Source organism: Ascaphus truei, chromosome 4, assembly GCF_040206685.1.
Source record: "Ascaphus truei isolate aAscTru1 chromosome 4, aAscTru1.hap1, whole genome shotgun sequence".
NCBI lineage: Eukaryota > Metazoa > Chordata > Amphibia > Anura > Ascaphidae > Ascaphus > Ascaphus truei.
This window is the reverse complement of record NC_134486.1, coordinates 15,518,453-15,542,931: the sequence shown is the minus strand read 5'-3', so window position 1 is coordinate 15,542,931 and position 24,479 is coordinate 15,518,453. Positions and strand designations below refer to the sequence as shown.

At 45.1% G+C, this 24,479-nt stretch overlaps 1 protein-coding gene across 1 annotated transcript in view; it reads right to left on the bottom strand.

Annotated features, from left to right (window-relative positions):
- LOC142492235 (vomeronasal type-2 receptor 26-like) overlaps window positions 1-24,479 on the bottom strand; it is a 125,524-nt gene that overhangs the window by 7,008 nt on the left and 94,037 nt on the right. The gene's annotated exons all lie outside the window — the stretch shown is intronic.

Below are 24,479 nucleotides of genomic sequence, written 5' to 3'. Positions count from 1 at the left end.
GTGGGAGGGGGGTGTGAGTGTGGTGTGAGTGCGGTGTGGTGTGAATGCAGTGTGGTGTGAGTGCAGTATGGTGTGAGTGCAGTGAGATGTGAGTGCACTGTGTGCTGTGAGTGCAGTGTGCTGTGTTCTGTGTGCTGTGTGCTGTGTGCTTGTGGAGTGTGCTGTGTGCTGTGAGAGTGTGCAGTGTGTGCAGTGTGCTGGTAGTGTGTGTAGTTGGCTGTGCAGTGTGCAGTGAGTGCTACTAGTGTGTGCAGTATGCAGTGTAGTGGGGTGTGCAGTGTGCAGTGTGTGCTGGTAGTGTGTGGGGTGTGCCGTTTGCAGTGTGCAGTTTGCAGTGTGCAGTGTGAAAAAAAAATGTAAAAAAAAAATGGAAAAAAATGACATTTTTTTTTTTTAATTCGGGGTCCATGCTCAAACCACGTTATAGCGGATTGCGCTATAACAGGGTTGAGCTGTATATAAGTGTCAAAAGGAGTGCTAGTGGGTGTGGCTAAATGTATACAGCAAAAAAACAAAAATGCCCAAAGATACTTCCAATGTGACAAAAATACAAAGTGCAATACCTATATACTGTATCTCTTGTAAAAAGGGTCATTTAGTTTAACCCTTTGGCCATAGCATCTTAAGCCTGCTGTCACTTACAAGGCATGACAAAGCAGGTCCTAACACTCACCTGAGTTAATATTCTTATTTACCTGTATAATTACAGGAAGAATGATCTACACTGGTTCTGTCGTAACTTGGCAAAATGAATCTGACCTGCCAATTTGGAAAGTGGGGTGGGGAAAGCCTAAACCTTGGGAGAGGATGGGCCACTACCCTCCCATAAGCAACTGAGACCAACTACACACAGTTAACAAAATACACAGATTCCCAACAAGCTCTGAGAAACCCCAACCATTACCACATCGTATATATATATGCAAATAAGTGTCAAAAGGAGTGCTAGTGGGCGTGGCTAAATGTATACAGCAAAAAAAATGCCCAAAGCTACTTCCAATGTGACAAAAATACACAGTGCAATACCTATATCTCTTGTAAAACGGGTCATACAATAGAAATAGAAAAAATAACAATCAATTCAAAACAAGCATTTGCCAAAAAAAATGCATTGTGTGTTTCTGTATTTATCTGTACTCTAAAGAGGCACCGATCAATACATTAGCAGCCAATGGGCAATCAAAAACATAAAAAGAAAAAAATAGAATAAAAAAAATCTGAAAAAATAAAATGACATACAGTGGCGGCCGATCTGAGTCTAAGTCGGCTAGATCCGCGGCTCTCAGATTATCCCGGTTAGGTGCGTTTTTTTGGCGGTTTTGCCCGGAGTGAACTGCGTTATTTTCGCGCTCGTGATATTAGCATTTTATTCTCGGTGTCTGCAATACTGCAGTGCCGTGTAAAAACTCAGGGGGGCGTTTGCGAGCTGTTGTCTTGGAAGTCTAATACCTTCGCGGTTCAACCTACATCAGTACAAAGTCTGTGTGTGCGCGCGCAGTAATTGTAAATTTGCATATTTAAAGTATACATGCGTTTGCAGTGCTGGGCTGCTGTACAGTATGTCTCATTTGAAAATTGTTGAAACGCATAGGCGTGTACAGTACTGTCACATTTCTGCATTTACAGCGCTCTCCCCTCGCTCAGGATAATTAACTGCACTGCAGGGTATTTCAACTTCTTATATTCTGTGCAATGCAGTACATCTTTCCCACACCATTCCTTTGAATGTGTATCTGGTTTCAATCACATTCCTGCTTGACAGCAGGAATTTACTGCACATGCGCCTGTAACTTCGCCCACCACTGTTTGCTTGCCTGAGTGAGTGACCAAAAAAAAATGAAAATTTTTTTTTTATTGTAATTTTTTTTTCTCCACAAGCCTGCAAAAACCATCTTACTGTATTACTATATTCAATCTGTGCTGTAGCTTTTGACTGTGACCCTGTGCATTTGACTGCACATGGTTGATTTGTGTGCTTTTTACGTACTGTATTTGGGGGTGTATTATTATATTGAACTGCCTTTTGAAATTAAAGTATGTCTTTAGCTTTGAACTTCATGCAGCTGTACCTGTAGCCCCCTCCCCTACGAACTCTAGCTCAAGGATTTGAAATTCCACGGAGTCGTTAATTTTCTGAATCTTAGCAATCCGTCCATAGCCGAGCTACAAAGCCTCACTGCACCTGCGTTTAATCCTTTTGAGATGGGAGCTGCTTACTGCACATGAGTCACCCAACCCCCCCTCTCCACAGAGTCATTAATTTACTGACTCTTGCCATTGTGTTGTTAATCTGTCCATAGCCGAGCTACAAAGCCTCACTGCGCCTGCAACTTGACCCACCACAGCTTGCTTGAGTGCCCCCCAAAAAATTTAATTATGATTTTTTAACTGTTATTTTATCCACAAGACTGCAAAAAGAATCTTGATATTACGATATTAAATCTGTGCGTTTGCCTGCACATGGTTGATTTGTGTGCTTTTTATGTACTGTATTTGGGGGGTGTAGTTATCAAATTACAGTATTATGATGAACTGCCTTTTGAAATTACTGTACTCTACAGTACAGTATGTTATTTCTTTGAACTGCTGCACGACTAATCCTTCATCCCTCCCCCACGCGCACACAAACTCTTATCGACAGACACCTCCACAGAGTCATTAATTTTCTGAAGTTAGTTAGTCATTGTGTTTTTAATCCATCCCTAGCCGAGCGTCAATCGCCTCACTGCGCGTGCGTGTACTCTAATCCTTTTAGAGATGGGAGCTTGCTGCTTACTGCGCATGAGTCATCCAACCCCCTGTTTCCACAGAGTCGTTAATTTTCTGAATATTGCCATTGTATTCTTAATCCATCCATAGCCGAGCTACAAAGCCTCACTGCGCCTGCGTGTAATCACCCCCCCCCCCAACCCTTTGATACGGTTTACGGTAACGCTTTGGAAAATCCGTACGGTACGCTTTGGAAAATCCCTTCTCGATTTTGAAATGTAAATCTGATTTGCACAGCATTGTGAGAATTGAGAGTTAAAAAAACCATTAACTGATTCATGTTGTTTTGTCATTCATTCTTATTCATTGTTGAATGATTATGATTATCAGGAATGTGAATAAATATTTATTTTATCAGGAACCAAAAAATACAAATATAAAAATAATCATGAATAATACATAATGCAGTCATTATTAAGTTCTTTTGGCAGATTGAAATTGGATACACATTTAGAAAACATTTGTAAAAGATGGGGAAACATGAATAATGCACATTTATAAGAATATTATTTAATAATATATACTGTAATGTATAATATATATATATATATATATATATATATATATATATATATATATATATATATATATATATATATATAGTAATATTATTTTTTCCGTCTTTATCTTGTTCCTCATTCTGTGTACAGTACAGTAGTTCATTGAGAGAGGAGAGGTTTTGTGTACATCATTACTGCTGTTTATATACTGTACATTTTACTGTACAAACAGATTAGACTGGACACAACACCCCACCTCCCCCCAGGCAACCCTTTTTTCCTGAAACGACAAGAAAACAAAAAATGAGTGCAGTTATGTGCGTACTGTATTATGGCATTGTGTGATGTGTAGTACTACTGTACATGGCTGGTGCTGCTTTTTCTGGAAAGAAAAAAATTGAGCAGTTAGTAGGCAGTTACAGTAGTACTGTCAAACTAGTCTACACTGGAACTACAGTATACTCTGACTACTGTAAAATACTATGTACTGTAACCTGGTGCTGCTCTCTCTGTAAAGAAAAAAACTGTAACTACTTAATACTCTGACTATTGGGAAAGAACAAATCTGTGCCATACTTACCTGTATCATACTGTACTTACAATACTACAGCACAGTACTACTTTCCTGATGCTTGCCCATTACGCGCGATCACAATGGGCAACACAGTGGCAATATGATCTATATATTTATTGCAGCGTTCCACGGTGAGTACATCATTCCAAAAACTCATTATGCCTTTCAACAACTCGTCCTTTTTGGAGGGTTTCGCCACTTTCCGGATATGGTCCTTCAGCTGATGCCAGATCATTTCGATCAGATTGAAGTCTGGCAATCTGTCATTGGAAAAAAAGGACAATTAGTTTAAGAGATACAGTAAAACTAGTAGGAAAAAAATGAGACATGGTTACCGCATTTTCATCCGCTGGCGTCTTCACCCAGTTGATACCGCGCTCAAGGATATGCGCTGTTGACGCGGTGTGCTTTGGATCGTTGTCCTGGTAGAAGTGGTGACCATTCGGGAACTCGTGTGTGATGTATTGCACTATCTCAGGGACAATGTTGTCTTGGAAGAAAACTTTATTCATGATTCCTATAGCAAGAAAAGAAAAGTGCTCAAAAAACTGCACAATAGTACAGTACAGTGCATACAGTAAGGCTACACTAGTAAAGTACAGTGCATAAGGCTACATTATATTTCATATATTATACCTTCAAAGATGACAATGCATCCTGGTCCACGTCTAGAGATGACACCCAAAACATGCAGCTTCACGGGGTGTTTTGGCCGCGGCTTCAAAGATATGCAGCCTTTTTTGTGGAACGCAAAGCTTGCAAATCAATCCAGCGACACAGTAGACTCGTCAGTGAAGATGCAATCCTGGAAAGTTTCCCCACTGTCGATCCATGCCTGGGCCTGGACCACTCTTTTGATTTTGTTAGCGTCCCTTATCATGGGGTACGCTCTGTAATGACAAGGAATAAATAATTTTAGCGGTACAGTACAGTTTCCTAAACAACACTTTTACCTCCTGTACTGTCCAGTACTAACCTCACACGTCCATATTTCCATCCAATGCTGTATCTCATCTTCTTTATGCTGGTCTCGGATACAGTGAGATTGTGATTTTCCAGCAGAGTGTATTTGACCCTTAATGCACTCTTCTCATCATTCACCTCACTTATTTTGTCCACCAGAATAGTTGTCTCCGTACAATGTAAAGAAAAACAATCAGGTAAGTAAAAATATTAGAGACAGTAGATCAACAGGATATAATATATTGTTCTATTAATATGCAGCAATATTAAACTGTTGTAATATAAATATACAAAATATATATACTGTTGTAATATAAATATAAATATACAAAATATATACAGTATACTGTTGTAATATAAATATACAAAATATATATATACTGTTGTAATATAAATATACAAAATATATATACTGTTGTAATATAAATATACAAAATATATATACTGTTTGGAATATAAATCTACAGAAATAACAAAAATATTAGATACAGTGCATTTTAAAAAGTGTTCTAAATATACTTATGCGTTAGTTACCCTTGGTGCCATTTTGCATTCTCTGTTTTTCCCTTGTGCATGATAGCTCACGGTGGTTGCTGGCACATTGAGGCCAGAAGTAGCTAACCAGCGTTGGATATATGCAATTCGGTGTCCGCTCGTGTACATCTCCTTAATTCGCATGCTGAGATCCTTGGAAATCTTTTTAACAACCATTGCTGCGAGTAGAAAGAAATACAAACACAAGAATGTATATTCGATGTTTAGTCGATGTGTATTCAATGTGCAGTGAATCCACAAAATGTATGGTGTATTTATACGGTAATGACTCACATTAGAGTACGCCCACTTTCAACACCTGTACCTCGCTGCCATGCATAAAAGGTTACACACTTTGCATAACCCACCACTCGATGATCTTTATCTGAACTTGCCCTTGTCCAGATATTGCATTGTGCCACCTGCTTCCATGGAGCAACCCCGATTCTACGGACACAGGAACCCACTCGCCTCTGCCGTGCCTGTCAAGCAGAAAAAGCGAAAGGCGGTTGCCATTTCCACGCCAAGGCAAAAGCGACAGGCTAAGGCCAATAAAGAAAACCTTCTGCTGACCCCAAAGGCTAAGGGTTTTCATAGACGTCAGCCTTATTATGTCAAGAAGATATACAGTGATGTACTCTCGATGCAAAACGATTGGCAGCCAACCCATCGAACCCGCAGACCACCACCTCCCATACGCTTCGACGACTCTGCCGCCGCTGTCCCGGAAACCCACAGGCCATCTTCTCCGGTTCTATCCGACGACGCTGCCGCCTCTGAAATCCACGGGTCACTTTCTCCTTTGCTCTTAGACGACTCTGCTTCTCGCCCGGAAATCCAAAGGTCACTTTCTCTATCCCTCTTCGATGACGCTGCCGCTTCTCCTCTACCGGATATCCACAGGTCACCTCCTCCACCCTTCTTCGACGTCGCTGCCGCTTCTCTCCATGGAACCCCCATCTCATTCTCCATTGCACCCATCCACCCAGATGTCCAAACGCCATGCACAAGAAGCAGCTCGTTAGACCGGATGCTGAATGGGGTAAGTGTGGATCTCCCCGGGAACTCTATTGTGCTTGCAAAGATAGATTTGCTTCTGAAGACCATGTTAAATGTGGAGAAACGGATGCTACATATGGATCAACGGATGGATCGACGGATGGAGAAGATAGAGGCTGACATAGCGGGTATACATAATTTGCTCGGTGTTAATGCCCCTGTTTCCCCGACGCTGGAGCAGGGGGGTGACATGGATGTGATGAATGGGAGCATCGACCCCCTTCCATCACCAAGCGCACCCCCTCCACCAGAAGATGTAGTGTACATTTATGCCGTTGAGGAGGACATATAAACCCCGTCAAGACCACGCCAGGAGACAACACAGCGACCAAGGCCGGAGGAAAGCTACCTCCCTGACAACCTACCTTCGCCCGTCGCCTCGAGCACACCAGCTCGCAGAAGACCTACATTCGCTCGCATCGATATGGTGCCCGACATCACCCTGTGCGATCTGACACCGGCGCTCAGGGAGAAGTATAGGGTGATGAGTGCTGGTGCACCCCACAAGTATGCCTTGTCACTTTTTAAGCCCCATGTTCCCTACTCGTTGTACTGCAACTGGGCCTTCAGAGTGAACTACGAGGGAAATCGCGTAAAAAAAAGCGCTTCCTGCCAATTTAAGAAAGAACATTCTGGAGGAATTGCGGCGCTTTTATGCAGTTATAGATCCTGAAATGAGAGGCGTTCGAGACTGCATTAATGGCATTTTGCGCCATGCAAGGAGTCGGCCATGGACGGACAATGTGGAAGACTTTCTGGTTTAATCACGTGAACTGTAACACCATACTGTAGTGCTGAACTGTATTGTCCATGTTTTGACTTGCTGTACTTTAAAAACGGAGATGTTGTTGTGTGTTTTTAAACTTGTATTTATACAGAAATGTTGTAACTTGTAACACACAGGACCTAATGAACCTGCACAATACCAGTCCCTGAGGGCCGCAAACAGGCACAGTTTTCAAGGTTGCCCTGAAAACCGGGCCTGTCTGCTGCCCTCGAGGACTGTACTGGTGCAGACTGTTTTGCACACCATCCCACTGTATATGTTTTGACTTGCCGTTCTTTAATAAAGGAGATGTTGCGTTTTGTATATTTTATGAATAAAGAATTTGTTTTTAAAACATGTGACTGTAAACCATACTGACTGGCTGTAAATGTTTTTACTTTCTATACATAAATGTTTTCACAACTGTAGCAGTAAACCATACACCTGTTGATGTTTTGAATTGCTGTGCACTTAAAATGTTTCTACATTGCACAGTATTTGTAAATAAATGTTTTTGTACTTACTCCACCAATAAAAGAACATGTTGAGGCGCATGCGCGACGGCAACGGAGATGGCAGCATAGGAATCTAGCTCCGTGCCGCGCGACACATAAAACAATTTAAAAACACCCAAATAATAAAGATCTTTACAATAATCAGTGTCAGCAGCCTGTCTGAACATCCCAGGATGGCACCGAAGAAACCGGGGGCGCAGAAAAAAACGAAAACGGTCGATGTAAGGAATTACTTTGGCGGCGCTAGCACAAGCGGGAGCAGGGAGGAAATGGCGCCAACTTTAAACCCCGGCACAGATAATGAAACGGAAGGTGAGGACGACTCCCCCAGCGACCAAGCACTATTACCAGTCAGAAGGTGCGATTTTGAGAGGTTATATAATGACCTTAAATCGCTCCTGCAAGCGGACATAAAAGAAATTAAACGGGATGTGGGGAAGCTGGGCACCAGAACTGATGACTTGGAACGGAAGGTGGACCAGACCATAAAGGCAGTACAAAGGACAGACAAAAAATCGGGGGACTTACAGAAACAAATCGACGAGCTGCGGGAGAGACAGGAAGATGCTGAGAACCGGGATAGAAGGAACAATCTACGGATCCGGGGAGTCTCAGAGGGGATAGAGGATTGCAATGACTATGTCACCCGCTGGATTGAGACCCTTCTCCCCGACCTAAACAAGGAGGCCCGGGCAATGGACAGATGCCACAGAGCCCTCCGGGCTCGTCCAGTACATAACGAGCAGCCCAGAGACATTATAATTAGGTTACACTACTTCACCACGAAGGAAGCTATCCTACGACTGACGAGGCCCCTGCCATCTGTGGACTTTGAGGGGAACAGGATGCTGATCTTCCAAGATCTATCCCCAGCCACGCTTCTCAGGCGCCGCGGCCTGTTCCCCATTACAAGGGCCCTCAGGGAGCAGAATGTGCGGTACAGGTGGACCTTTCCGTTCGGGTTGCAGGTAACCAGGAACGGGAGGGCACTCCACATAAAAGACCCCGCAGACGGCCCGGAATTCTTAAGCAAACTGGGCCTCAAAGGTGCCCCGGCACCCCCACCGGAGGAGGCAGAAGTGCTGGAGCCGGAGTGGAGTGGAGGGCCTGGATCCCCTCGGACAAAAGGGAAGCGCTGAAATATGGCACCGGTCCTCCCACATTAGCGCACAGTTGCGCAGTTTTAAAGTTATCATGCTGTTACAAACTATCTAGCCCCACTGCTTGTTATCTACCTGCCCACTGGACACACTAACCGGAGGGGTGGGTAAACCGGCCATTCATCAGCCTAATGTCGCCCAGTTATGCCTCTGACCCGGACGGGTCATACAGATGCACCCTCACCAAATGGCACGGCCAGGGGGGAAGCAAGAAGATCACATCCGCCCTGGAACGGGGGGTGACCGACCCAGGGTAAACGGATGGGCAGCTCAATCCCTGCAAAAAGTAAACGGACTTACCTCCATTCAGCAAAAGATGGCGCTGAGGCCGGAGCATGGTGAGTTCCAGCGTGAGACGCAGACGGCAGCGGCTCTCCTAAGGCGGGAAGAAGCAGCGCGCCACACCTCCTCCTCATGGCGGAGCACTCCTCAAAATGGCGTCCGGTCACAGGAAACAGGAAACCAGCTGACAGCCGAGGGCGGATGCACAGCGACGGGCGCCATCTTGGAGGTGGCAAAGGATTTAGATGACGTCATCAGACAGCGACGCACCGCACCGGAAGGCGCGAAAGATCTGCAGAATACCGCGGAAGTCTCCCACTCGGAACAGGAAGGAAGATACGATATAAGGGACTTGAAGGCCTTGGGAAAGGGGGTACATTAAGCGGAGAGCCGACTAGATTGTAGAAGAAGGGAGCTTCAGATATAGTAACAACAGGAGGTAGCCGAGAGGGGCTCAGGGAAGTAGGTTTTAGACTAGATATGGGAGCAAGGAAGGCTAAAATAATAGGAAGGAGAAAAAAGAGGGTGTACGTAAGTAGGCGAGGGGGAATGGCAGAGTGAGGGAATATAAGAGTGAGAATTAAAAATAAAGGTATCAGAGACAGAGAAGAGAGCAAGAGATGGGGGGCGGAGAGGTCGCAGGGGAGGAGAATGAGGATGTGCAGGCTAGGGAAAGTTGGAAGCAGGTGGGGGGATGTAAGCAGATAGGAGAGAGGTAGCATGGGTAGAGCGAAGCAGGGTTAAGTATAGTAAGCTGGGAATCTGAAGAACATGGTTGGTGACTCGGAGAGAGAGGCAAGGGGCAACAGGATAGAGAATTGATTCTTAAAAGTTGGATTGGCAAACACAGTCACATTAGGCCAAGTTGTGCAGTTAACAAGTTAGGGGATATATCCCCATTTACCATTTAGGGTGTATGAGATGCGCGGACACGGGGTGGGAACCGGCTGGTCTACCCCGAAGTCGGCATAAGCCTCAAGCAGGGGGTGATGGGGGGGGGTCTCCCAGAACCACCTAAAGACCTTCGGAGAGAGGGAAGGGGGCAGGGTCCGGGACTCGCCAGGTCCTCAATCCGAAAGGCAGTGATGCGGGAAGTAGGTCAGGGAAGGCCTGGTTCCGGTATCAGTTACATGTGTATAACCGTTTATATGTTTGAGTGTTTTGATTTGTATGTATCCTCTCCTAATGTTTTTTCCCTTTGTACCACTCTCCCTTTTCGCGTACCCTACCCACCCATCAAGAGGCAGATGAGGAGACGCTCCGCAAAGAGAGTTGCTGAAACTGAAATCCATGCACCTCCCAGAGGGCCCCGAAGGGCGCAAGAAGTCACCGACAGAATCAGGTCATCAATAAAACACTATGAGTAATGAGGTCAGATGCATATCTCACAATGTGAAGGGGTTCAACGGCCCAGCAAAACGCAAGCTGGCCTTGCGGGACTACAAACGTCTCAGGGCCGATATACTGTTTCTCCAGGAAACGCATTTCTCTAGAGATAGTTACCCAAAATTCTGGGACAAAGATTTCAGAGTAATACACATGGCATCCGCTCAAGTTAAAAAAAGAGGGGTTGCAATAGCTATACATAACAGGTTAGATTTTCTAGTTGAGAAGAAGGTTGTAGATAGAGAGGGCAGATTCTTAATCTTAGTGGGGTCACTACAAGGAAACCCGCTTACGTTAGCATCGGTCTATGCACCTTGCGAAGCCTTGGCGGATTTCTTCTCCCTCTTCTTTAGAAAGCTCCACAGGGAGGCTAAGGGAAAGATGATAATAGCAGGTGACCTAAACAGGACCCTAAATCCCAAATTGGACAGATGCACGCCTACAGATGCCCCCCCTAAGATGGACATTCGGCAAATCACACAGGGGTTAAAAGATTGCCAATTAGTAGACATATGGCGGGAACAACACCCCAGCAGTAGAGACTACACCTTTTTCTCTCACCCCCACAACCGATACAGCCGGCTGGACTACTTCCTTGTATCCAATAGATTGGTTCCGGTGGTCTCCCACTCAGGGATCCACGATATTTCGTGGTCCGACCACGCACCCATTGAGCTGCGGTGCTCACTAGATCTGCGGGCCAGACCTGGAGCAAATTGGAGGCTTAATGAATTATTGCTCAAAATCCCAGACATACAGAGAGAGATAGGAGACAGAATCACAGACTTCTTTGCTGAGAACGTAGGGAGTGTCTCGTCCAACACTACCCTGTGGGAGGCCCATAAGGCAACGCTCAGAGGATCCCTCATGTGCCTGGCTGCTAGGCGCAGGAGGGATCAAGAGAAGCAAATCAAGGTCCTACAGGACAAGCTGGCGTCCCTATCAAAGGCGCATAAACTATATAGAAACGCGGACACGCTGCGAGCATTAGCAGATATCAAACAGCAATTGAACATCAAACTAGCCTCCCAGGCAGAAATGGAGATGAGCTGGTCCAGGCGTAGGTACTTTGAAAAGGCGAACAAACCGGACACCCTATTGGCAAACAAACTGAGAAACAAAATCCCTAATTACCATATACAAACTATACGCACACAAGGGGGAGACCTCACTTCCAATCCTGAGCGGATCGTGGCGGAATTCAAAAACTACTACGAGACACTGTACGATGGAGGTAAGGTCATACACAATCAAAAGACGAGGGATAATCTAGGGGAATTCTTAAAAGAAGCCAAATTGCCGACACTGAGCAGGGTGGAGAAAGAAGCGTTACAGTCGGACTTCTCTTTAGAAGAGTTAACGGAAGTTGTAAAGTCACTTAAACCGGCCAAGGCGCCCGGGCCAGATGGCTTCTCCAACTTATACTATAAAAAATATTTGAAAAAATTAGCCCCACACCTATTGAAGCTCTTTAACTCTATACTACATGGGGCCTCATTCCCAGCCCAGATGCTGCAGGCGTCAATCTCCCTGATCCATAAACCTGGCAAGGACCCGGCAGACTGCAAGAGCTACCGGCCCATCTCATTGATTAACACGGATATCAAAATTTTCTCCAAATTACTAGCCAATAGAGTGGGTACCGTCCTGCCCAGGTTAGTTCATCCGGATCAGGTCGGGTTTATCGGAGGAAGGCAAGCGGCAGACAATACCAGACGGATAATAGATCTGATAGATTTGGCACAGAAACAAAACATCCAGTCAATGGTATTAAGTCTGGACGCTGAAAAAGCCTTCGATAGAATAGATTGGCCCTATCTGAGGAAGACGCTTGGAGCATTCGGCTTTGAGGGACGCCTCTTGGAGGCCATTATGGCACTCTACGAGGGGCCAGCGGCACGGGTAAGGCATCAGGGTTTCTCCTCCGAGCAATTCCTAATTAAGAGCGGCACGCGCCAGGGATGCCCGTTGTCCCCCTTGTTGTTCGCCCTATGCGTGGAACCCTTGGCGGCACATATCAGAAACAACCCGGATATTACGGGACTAACTGTAAAAGGGCAATCACACAAAGTGGCGCTCTACGCAGATGATGTGATCCTGACATTGTCACAACCTCTCACCTCCCTGCCCAACGTCTTCTCTATTCTGGGGACCTTTAGACAAATTTCAGGGTTCAAAATTATCCAGGCCAAATCGGAAGCCCTCAATATAAATTTACCCAAACAAGTAGAAAAATTAATCGCTCTAAATTTCAATTTTAAGTGGCAACCCTCTATGATCAAATATTTAGGGGTATACATCACAAAAGAATATAAGGCTTTGTACAAAGCTAACTATCCCAGGTTGTTTCGGACTCTTCGTGAGGATATCGGGAAATGGGCGGAGTGCAGTATCTCGTGGATAGGCCGCATACACAGTGTTAAGATGAATCTCCTGCCACGGGTGCTGTACCTTTTCCAGGCCCTCCCGATCCCCCTGGTAAGAGAAGATATCCTCTCGCTACAGTCCCTGATAACAAAATTTATCTGGAATAGGAAAAACCCGAGAATTAATAGAGCAATCTTGAGGAGGCTGACCTTGAGAGGAGGGTTGGGGGTGCCATGTCTGTTCGCCTACTACAAAGCAGCGCAACTGAGCCAGATTGTGCAGTGGCACACAGACCCGAATCTTCGCCGGTGGGTAGCATTAGAAAAAGAATGTTGCTCACCAATAGATATTAAGAATCTAATTTGGCTGCCCTGTAAGAGTCGGGCCGTAATGCAGACACCTCTGCAGACCATGGCTAGCTCCTTGAAGGTCTGGGACGCAGTTAAGCTCAAATGCCATCTCACGTCCCTACACTCTCTAATGACCCCTATCTGGGGGAACCCAAACTTTGCTCCAGGGATGGATAGTACGATCTTTTCAAAATGGATCCAAGCAGGATATCTCCGTCTGAAAGATCTGGAGGGCAGACTACACATAAAAACATTTGATCATATTAGAGAAGAGAAAAATTTGCCTAACACGGAATTTTTTAGATACCTCCAGATTAGGGCCTTCTACAATGAAGCCCCTATTCGGCCTCGGAGAACAAATTTTGAGCAGCTCTGTTCAAGAGATACGGACACAAGGGGACTAACGTCTAGAATGTACAGGGAAGTAGTGTGCCCGGAGACGGACGATCAACCCAGACTTTCATACATGAGACAGTGGGAGGCAGACCTAGGTGGGACTTTAGAGGACGAAGACTGGGACAGGATCCTGCAGATGGCGGCCAAAAGCTCCATCTGTACCACATTAAAGGAGAATGCATATAAGGTCCTGATGAGGTGGTATTATACGCCCGCTAAATTATCTAAATTTGTCAAAGGCTACTCCCCGCTCTGCCCCAAACAGTGCGGGGAGAGAGCGGACCTGTTTCATATGCTGTGGTCTTGCGCAAAGATAACCCCCCTTTGGGAGGAAATTAAGGATTGGCTCCAAAGACTATTGGATGTGGAGATCCCCTTAGACCCGTGGCTATTCCTATTAGGCAGACAAGTCGAGGGACTTTCAAACGCCACACATAAATTAATAGCACATCTGGCCTCTGCCACCAGATGCGAGATCGCAGCAGTATGGAAACAAACAGAGATTCCAATTCTCCCGAAGATTAGAAACAGAATTTGGTTTGTGTGCCGGATGGAACAGTTGACGAGTCTGGTCAACGACACCGGCTCAAATTTTCTAAAAGTCTGGGAGCCTTGGTTGGCACAGACAGACATCCCGGGAATAGATATCACCACAATTCTGCAATGATTACCGGTAAATGCATTCTCCGGTAATGAACGGGATCCTTGACAGCTTAGTGACCGTAGGCCCAGAGCAGGTGTGAGACTCAGGCCATGGGAGATATATGGAGGTGAAGGCGACCGGTGGGGTCTCAGGGGGAGCAAAAGAAGCATAGTATGCGGAAGCCCACCTGACGGCGGCAGTTTGGATCGTTCACGGAGCGTCCCCCCCTCCTCCTCTCCCTTCCCCAGCCCTCCCTTCCTCCCCCTCCCTGCCCCAGTATCCATTGGGCATGTCTTCCCCCCCTGTTCGTCTTGTGAGTCTAGTTCGTCAAAATTTTGGAAGGTTTGTATAAAACAAAAATGAAAGCTTTTATTATGGTGATTTATTTGGAGATAATGGAGAGTGTTACCATGTAAGATGTATTTCACCCAATAAAACCAAAGTTATAAAAAAAAAAAAAAAGAACATGTTGATTTGTTTTACATTGTTCCATTTGCTCCTTTGCTACTGTAACAAAATACAGTGTTTCTAGAATGCCAAGGCATACTGCACTGTATACTGTAGGCATGCTCAGTATAAGAGTATTAAAAAAAAATAGAAGACACATACTGTACAGCACTGTATGTACTGGCACTGTAATACATGTAGAATAAATGCAACGTTTTTATTTTTTCGGGTTAATTACACAGTATACTCTATATAAAAAAGTATTGTATACTGTACGGCCGGAAAACATCAGCATACTGTTTCAGGTACAGTATTCTATCCTAGTTAATAACAATGGCCACTAAACTGTAGATTCCGGTACATGGGTTTTTAAATCCGATTCAGCAATGTGCAGGCATTGTTACACAAAGCGATATTATCCATCGAAATCCTTCCATTAGCCGTTTTCTTTTCTGAGGAAAAACAAAAAGAAAGGTTTTACTGTAATGGTCAGCCCCCTAAAGAAGTTCCCAGCCAGTCCCACCAATAATTATCTCAGGGGGCGTCTCCTGTTCACATGCGCATGCGCCTACCGTCGATGTAATGACACGCATATACGTTTCAAGAAGGTTCCAATGCGCATGCGCCTAGCGTTCCACCAATTGTTCAGTATCTGCAGTACATTACTGTAGAAGCCGCTCAGCCAATGATATTGCTTACAGGAGAGTCGCTTGACTTTTGAATCGCACCGATATTGATACTGTATTGTCAAAATAAAAAAAACACAGAAAATAATACGGCAACAATACTCACCATAGAATTTCCCATTCAGCTGGCGCCTGTGCCGGTCCACTGCCAGTCCAATGTTCTTGATCATCCACGTCGATAGTTTGCAGCGGGACTAGTCCACCTGTAGTCAGCTGATGACGCTGGAAATTGCTTAGGTACATGCAAGCTTGATCAAAACTGCACGCGAAATCCGGCTCAGGCTCAGGGTTGTCACTGACGGTGGGACCGTTATTGGAAGTCGGAGCTGGTGAATTGCTTGGCGGCGATTGTCGTTTTTTAGTTGGTTTTAACACAACCCTTCGCCTTTTGCCGTCTGCATGATCATAGATACAGGAAAAAGCCGGTGATACACACCAATACCCTCCAACAAATTGTGGCTCAATACGATAAAAACAGGGATCGCTACATAACCTTTTCCTTATTGCACGCTTCCACGTATGAGGAGCTGGTGAAAATTTGTAAAAGTCATAGTTTTTCGATAAAATACTGATAAATTTGAACAACTGTTGCCATCTTATCATCTGTTGCATTAATCGCGGCCCATATCAAATACGCGTAACTTCTGTCGGGTTTTTGGAAAACGGGCTGCACTTGAACACTCATGGCGGGCGGCGGGTCTCTGGAGAATACTGTAACCGAAACTGGTCTTTGTCTTTCTTTAATATGAAAAGCCTAAATTGATACATTTTTGCAACTTCTTCCTTCAGTCTCAAGGCCAAGTTACTATAGCACACTGTGGTATCTTTTTTAAACGAAACACCTGCAAGTCGACACATTACTGAAGCGCATGCGCATTACAATTCATGAATATCTGCCATCTGGCGGACACGCGAAGAATTGCAACCTATTAAATCCGAACCATTCTCAATAAACGCATCAACCGCGCGTCAACCGCGCATGACCCGTGGCTGAGAATGCAAAATGAACGCGGCATGCTCTCGGTGAAGTGCGTTGCATTCCAGGAAAAAGCCAGGGAAAAACCTGCGATGTGTTAGACTCAGATGAGCCGCAGCAGTACATTCAAGATTTATCTTACATTTAGAATTCTTCGCCCTCCGAATCCAGCTGTATCAGGAAGCTCTCAACCTGCGACATCCCCTGCTTTCATCTCCGTGATGATCAGCATCCATTAAAAAAATCTTCTTTCTTCCATCTTCTTTTCTTATTTCCTTCTTTTCTTCCATCTTCTTTCTTTGTAATCTAATGTACCCCATGGTAAATCCAAAACGTATGTTGACTCGTCGGCATCTTAAGCTAAAATGAGACTGAACAGGCCTTATACTGAATAAGGCTTGTGACATCACATTTTAGGGTCAGATGGCACAGGTTCAATCCGATTGGATGCTGTATCATGTGATAGGCTTTAAAAAAAAATAAGAGTATAACGTCATCTCCAAGGTGTTCACATCCTTAAAACCACATGACTGATATCACATGGTACTTATCATAATGGGATCGAAGACAATACCTTTGGTTTCTGTACCATGTGATATGTTCCATTTTTTAACAAAGGATGTGACATCACTTTAAGGGATTACTGTATGTCACATCCATAAAAATATTAAAGTAAATTAAAAAAGCTTGTAACATGATACAACGTCCAATCGGATTGGACCTGTACCATCTGACCATAAAATGTGACGTCACAGGCCTTATGTAAGGCCTGTTTCGTCTCATTTTAGCTTAATATGCCGATGAGTCAACATCCATTTTGGATTTAACATGGGGAATGGATTAGACGGAAAGAAGATTCAAGATGGCAGAAAACAATTAAAGAAGATGGAAAAAAGATTTTTTTTTAACCTGATGCTGATTGTCACCGAGGATGGCGGCGATGATGTCTTTGGTTGAGAGCTTCCTGATACGCCAGAATTCTGAGGGTGAAGACTTCTAAAGGTATTGTAAGACAAATTTTGAATGTATGTACAGTAATTATCTTTTTTCAGGATTTTTATTGAATTTCTTTCTTTTAAAGTTTTTTTTGTTGCCTTTTACTGCTAATGTATTAATTTGTGTCCGTTTAGGGTAAACATTAATACAGTGATAGCCAATGCATTTTTGGGCAAATTCTTGCTTTCTATTGAGTGTTATTTTTTTTATTTCAGTTTATTGTTTGGAATACTGAAAATTGTTTGTCATTTTCAAGGCTTGGTTTTATTATTGTTTCCGATAGTTTAGTGTTTTTAATTAAATATTTTGTGTGTTGGCTCTTGCTTTCAATTGATGTGTTGCAGAGTGGTTTTCTTAATTAATTGATTTATTGGCTACTGGATAAAATGAAATAATTGTTTTTTGGTTACTGCTTTTATTTACTTCATTTGTTGGCTAGTGTTTGTATTTCTTGAATTGTGGTGTAAATGTGCTTGTGTACATGTTTGATTATTGTTTGTTTTCTTGGAATTATGCTTTTTAATTAGGTGACCATTGAGTGCTATAGTGGCTTATCATGCCCATATTATATAAGTATGAAGTACCACTATGCCAATCAATGAATACAGGGTGCATGTAGTGGGCCCGGGGTGGGTGGTTAGGACTCCAGGGTGGGTAGTGGGGAAGGGTGGGTTAACCCTTTAATTACTATAGTGGTTATTAACATCTAACGTGATTAAGGGGTAAGGGGCCATTAGATTGCTTTATGTCATGCATTATTTCTGTCAACGGAGGACATGTCCCTGAAGTATGCTGACGAGGATGCCCTTCATAATCGCAAGGGTAAGTCGAAAGGTTTATTTACTTACTGTAATTTATGCTGGCAGCCACATGTTTGATTTAATAATCGGCAAATGAGCTATTATCCATATGTGGATAATAGTTATTTTGACCATTACTGTACTGTATGTTTTGGGGGGGGGGGTGGGAGGGAGGTGTACTTTTTTAAATGTATGCACATTTATTTTTTTTTCAACAGGATTGACCTGCAGGCACCACCCGAGTATCCCTGGACATCCATGGGGACCACCGAGGACCCCCGGATACCAAAAGGGACCACCCGAGGACCCCTGACACCCACAGAAACCAACTAAGGACCCCCAAACACCTGTGGGAACAACCTGGGGGCCCCCAGACACCCATGGAATTCATCTGTGGGCCCCCAGACACCAATGGGAACCACCTGATGTGATGGTGAAGGACTTAACCAGGCTCATACATTAAGGTTAAGCCCACGTGGTTAACCCTGACCCGTGTATTGGGGTCCTAGAGGGTCAGCTCTGGGACCCAGATGTCAAAAATGCATTGCTGAGACTGTGTGGAACTTTTGTGACATTAAAGATCTATTTGTCTTTTGCCTTTACTAGGGTTCTGGGATTGGGCGATTTCTAGGCTGTAAGTTTCAGGGTAGGTTTGTTGGAGAAAGTCTTTTCAGAATGTGTCTATGTATCAGGGTTCCAGAGTAATGGGATACCCCAAAGCTTGTATCCGGGAATTGAATGAGGTTCTCGAATACAGCCAAGCACATTACTCTGGCAAACTCTGACTCTGAAAGCACTATTAGAACTCACTGCCAGGATCCCTGCTGCAGCATCATCCAGACAAGGTAAATGGGTATGAAGGGGATAAACTATATCTGCAGCTATACACAGAGTCCCTAATGTAGCAGGGGTTATTTTTCTAAAGTGTGCTAAGAATGAGGCTAGTGAATGTAGGTGATTTATAAACTCACTCCATCCCTGACAAGAGAATAGGAATGTACATATTTTAGCACATAGAAGATAGGACACAATATATTTTATTAAATGGTTATATTTTAATAGGTATATATATTGATAACCTGTATATGAACTGAGGGATTTCCAAGTCATGGATTCAAGAAAACCCAGATGGCTACCAAGCTTTGCGCCTCTGGGATGCCAAGGTGTTAGAACAGGAGGGGTACTGCAGTTCTGCGTGAGTAACTACATCCTGGGCTAACACAAGGCTATCTGGCAACCAGTTGCCAGAACCCAGATTCTTTGGAGCCTGGCAATGGGTGGGCTAAGTATGCAAAAAGGCAGAGGTGTCAGGTTGGCGCATGCCCCTTTACAGACTGAGAAAAGGTGCCCTCCTGGCTTTACAATACCGGCAAATCGGTGATTGGCTGGCAGGAGAATTCCCATGCTCTGATAGTCTGCACAAGTTAGTGAATGAGAGCTTGCAGCCAATCCGGAGCGCAGATTCCAAGCACCAAACCAACAGCAGCAAATTCAAAGATGCTCTGGACTGAATAGATGCAAGCCGGCTTCAAGGATTTTGAACTCAGAAAAGTTTCTACGTCCCACTTTTGAGAATGTAGCAGTCTCGTCTGGCATTGCATGCCGAAATCAGTTCCAGGACATTTGTGAGTAACTACTGGTAAAGGAAAAGTGCTCCTAAAGAGGTATTTTTGTGAATTTCGTTCCGAGCATAGATTTATTCATTAGCCATATTCTCATGAGTGAAATTCTTGGATACAGCCAAGCACATTGCTACGCCAAACTCTGACTCTGAAGGGTCTTTTACGACTTGCCGCCAGGATCCCTGCTGCAGCATCATATAGACAAGGTACTGTAAATGGGTATGAAGGGGTTAAACTGTATCTGCAGCTATACACAGAGTCCCTAGTGTACTAGGGGTTCCCCAGTATAGCACAGGTACCCAGATCATACCCAGGTGCCGTGAACCTAGTGTTGGGGTTCAGGGGGATGCTCCAGCTTTTAAAGTTATTTTTCTGAAATGTGCCAATAATGAGGATAGTTAATGTAGGTGAATTATACACTCACTCCATGTTTGACGCCAGAATAGGAATGTACATATTTTAGCACACAGAAGACAGGACACAATATATTTTATTAAATGGTTATATTTTTAATAGGTATATATATTGATAACCTGTACCCACATCCTGGGCTAACACAAGGCTATCCGGCAATCATTTGCCAGATCCCAGACTCTGTGGAGCCTGGGCAGTGGGTGGGCTCAGTATGCAAAGAGGCAGAAGCAAAGAATATGCAGCACATATCCAAGTGGCACATTATAAGTGGCAGGACTACTGTACAACTCAAGTTTAAAAGGAAGGAACTCTTATCCTAATGGAACTTATCCTTCTTCTCTCCTCAGGTAAAAACCATCTCTAAATCCTCTCATTGAAGCCTTTGCTGTGTGTATTATAGTATATGCAAGTGACAATGCTAGGTAAAAACCATATTTGAATGCTGTTTTCTGTCTACCCCTAATCAAATTAAGTGTTGCCACCTAGGCAGGGAACAACCTGTGTCGAAAACCATCTGTTTGAATGTGCCTCAGATGTGCTAATTAAGCAGACAGAACCTAATTGTCAGGTGACTGTTTAGGCCCATATAAACCCAGGTAGAACAGCTTTAGTCTGCATGCAGCACATATCCAAGTGCACATTATAAGTGGCAGGACTACTGAACAACTCAAGTTCAAAAGAAGTGAAGAAGAAGTGGACACCCCCATCGGTCCCTGATTCCTGCATTTGAACAGCGCTGGAAAGGAGGATATCATCTATATCAGACTAAATCATTACTGCTGTGATGCTGCCTTTACCATTTATATTTGCTGTGACTTCACTTCTTCTCAAATTATGCACTTCTTTTTACCAGCCTCAGAATATCTCTCTCTATTCATATATCTCCATCTCTCTTTGCTTCATCACTTCTCTGTTCACACAACCTCCTTTCTTACCTTCGCCCTCTGACACCACACAGCTATATCCACTGCACTAAAAAACACCCCTACAAATCATCCTCATACATCCTCTTTCTATCCATGTGTCAGGAACCGGCGTTTTCCGCGCTCCCACACACAGAGCACTCTCTTCTCACAGGGAGCCCCTGGACAAACAACTCAACCCTACCTTACCGGTCTCTGCGGCTCCCCGCCCCTGCCGCCGTCGTGGGATCACTCCCCTCAGAGATTCCTCTGCTCAGCGCCGGGCGCGCCCACGTCCTCCCGCGTGTACACCTGCACCCTCCTCTGGCGCGATCCACGCGCGTACACACGTTACGGAGCGCGCTCATTCTGCACACTCTTCTTCCTTCCCTCGGACCTCAGGCTCCGCCCCGCACACCGCACGGGCATACTTAGGTTACCAACAAGACTCTCCTGGCTTGTTATGCCTGCACCAATCTGCAGTGTCTCCCTGTAGCTCTTCCTGTCCCGCCTCCATTCCTGATTGGATCTCTCTGCTTTATCTAGCTCCTCTCAGCTCTCAGTCTTTGCTCAACATAGTCTCTGTATGGAAGTACTCCTGGATTCTCTTTGTGTTTTCTCAGGTTCTGACACGGCTCGTGCGACTACCTCCTCTGGCTCTCGATCCCTGCACTTCTTGGACAACGCACACTCTGGTTACCCCTTGAACACGGCTTGGACTACAACCTACCTCCACTCTCCACTCCCTGACCTCAGCAAGGCATTCTTCACTCTATCTCTTCAACTGGTACCGGCAAGTATTGTCTACATTACTACACCTGGCCTGGCAACACTTAACACGACACTCCGGACACGCTCCCTTTGCTGCGGGTGCGTGTATTTCCACTTCCCCCTTCAGCTCAGGGGACAGGTCTGGTCTGCGGGCAGCACCGGCGTAACATTATGTCGAGCCCACAAGACGCAGACCAGACCGAACTAAAACAGTTTCTCTCTAATCTGCTTCAGCAAAACCAGGCCATGGCGGATCAAATTGTGGCACTCATATGCCAGGTCGCAGTACTCTCATCCCGAGTACCGACTGCGACCTCGCCAGTTGTAAACCCCCACTCCGCAAGCGCAGTTAGCAGCTCAGATGTAAGGATTCCTCCCCCCAAGCCTTATGCAGGTGAACCTCAAGAATGTAGGGGATTCCTAAACCAGTGTGAGGTGCAGTTCGCAATGGCCCCCCATCTCTACAATACTGGTCACAAGAAGGTAGCCTACATTTTTAACCTCCTCACTGGCAGCACCCTGGCTTGGGCTTCCCCGGTTTGGGAGCGACGTTCTGACCTTACCCAAGATTAACCGGCATTTAAAGCCGATTTCCAACAAGTAGTCGATTCCCCCGCTCGTCGGGAGATGGCATCTGTTTCTCTTCTCCAGATCACTCAGGGACGGCGAATGGTGACCCAGTATGCTGTGGAATTCCGGACTCTAGCAGCCGAGACTAACTGGGGACAAGAGGCTCTTGTCTCTGTATTCTGGCAAGGTCTGGCAGATCCCATCAAGGATTTACTCTCTCCAATCCAGGCCGGATCAATTGGAGGTCCTTATTGATTTGGCCATCCGAGTGGATCAACGTATCCAGGTACGCCGCTCAGAGCGTCAGCGCACTCGCTTTCATAACTTTCAAGTTCCTTTTTCCAGTACTCCCAGCACCACTCCTGCGCTCCCAAGTGCTACCACACCTCTTCGTCCTGCACTGGAATTGCCAGAGCCAATGCAATTGGGGGTGCAACGCATCCGCACACCGATACGGCAGTTCCGCCACGCCGGGGGATTGTGTTTTTACTGCGGATCCATGGAGCATCTGGTTCAGGAGTGTCCACTGTGTCCGGGAAACAGGAATACCCAGTGAGTACAGAGGGGCTCTCTCTGGGTGAAATGTCTCCACGGCTCCTTCATAAAGGTGAACTCCCTAAGAAACGTAAGTTTCCAGTCTCCCTTTCAGGTGATAAGTTCCAGACTTCTACCGCCGCTTTCATTGACTCAGGAGCTGGAGAAAACTTCGTGGACCTTGAATTCGCCAGGCTAAACCACATACCGCTCGTGAGAAATAAAGTTCCCATCGCACTCGTCGGTATCGATGGACGTCCTCTTACCCCGGTACACATCTCCTTAGAGATGGTCCCCTTGCTTCTGTCCTCACATCTGCACAAGGAGATCTTAGTTCTCGATGCCATTCATGCTCCTGGGATACCCATCACCCTTGGTCTTCCTTGGCTACAGCTTAACAATCCTCTCATTGACTGGACTTCCTCTGCTCCCATCTCCTGGAGGCCGAGGTCAGGCGAGAGTCATCAACTGCTGGCCAATACCTCTGTTCCTGAGGTTATTCTACCTTCTGTTTACCTCCAATTCCGGGACGTTTTCAATAAGGTACAGTCAGACCTTTTGCCGCCACACATGACTTACGATTGTCCGATCGATCTGGTTCCAGGTTACTCTCTACCCAAGTCAAAGACCTACCCCTTGTCGTTACCAGAATCTCATGCTATGGATGAATATATCCAGGAAAATCTCAAGAAAGGCTATATTCGTCACTCCAATTCCGCAGCATGGGCGGGGTTTTTCTTCGTCAAGAAAAAGGACGGGTCATTGCATTGACTACAGGGGTTTGAACCACATAACTATTAAAAATCATTACCCCCTTCCCCTTATTACCAAACTGTTCGATAAATTACAGGGGGCCAAGATTTTTTCCAAGTTGGATCTACGAGGTGCCTATAAGCTGGTGCGCATCAGGAAGGGGGATGAATGGAAGACATCCTTCAACACGCGTAGCGGACACTACGAGTAGCTTGTAATGCCTTTCGGCGTATGTAATGCTCCCGCTGTCTTCCAAGTTTTCATCAACTACGTCTTTCGTAAAAGGTACTCAATATTTTTGTAAAAGTATACTTGGATGATATCCTGATTTTTTCCAAAGATCTCCAGGACCATATACGCCACACCTCCTACGTCCTTTCCCGTCTCCGTGAACACCATTTGTACGCCAAGCTGGAGAAATGCACCTTTCATCAGACCTCTACTCCGTTCCTGGGGTACATAATTTCCAATGAATGTTTTATGATGGATTCCGGTAAACTTCAAGCAGTTACTGAGTGGCCAAGACCCAATTCTCTCAAGACCATACAACGATTTTTAGGGTTCGCCAATTACTATCGTAAGTTTATACGTAATTTTTCTACCATTGTGGCACCTCTCACTGCGCTGAACGAAAAACAGGGAAGGTAGCGCTAAAATTCAAGGGTGCTAATAATTATACTAAATTAAGTGTAGAGTGGCGGCTGCCTATGATATAACACTGACCCCCAGGTCAGAGAAAACATG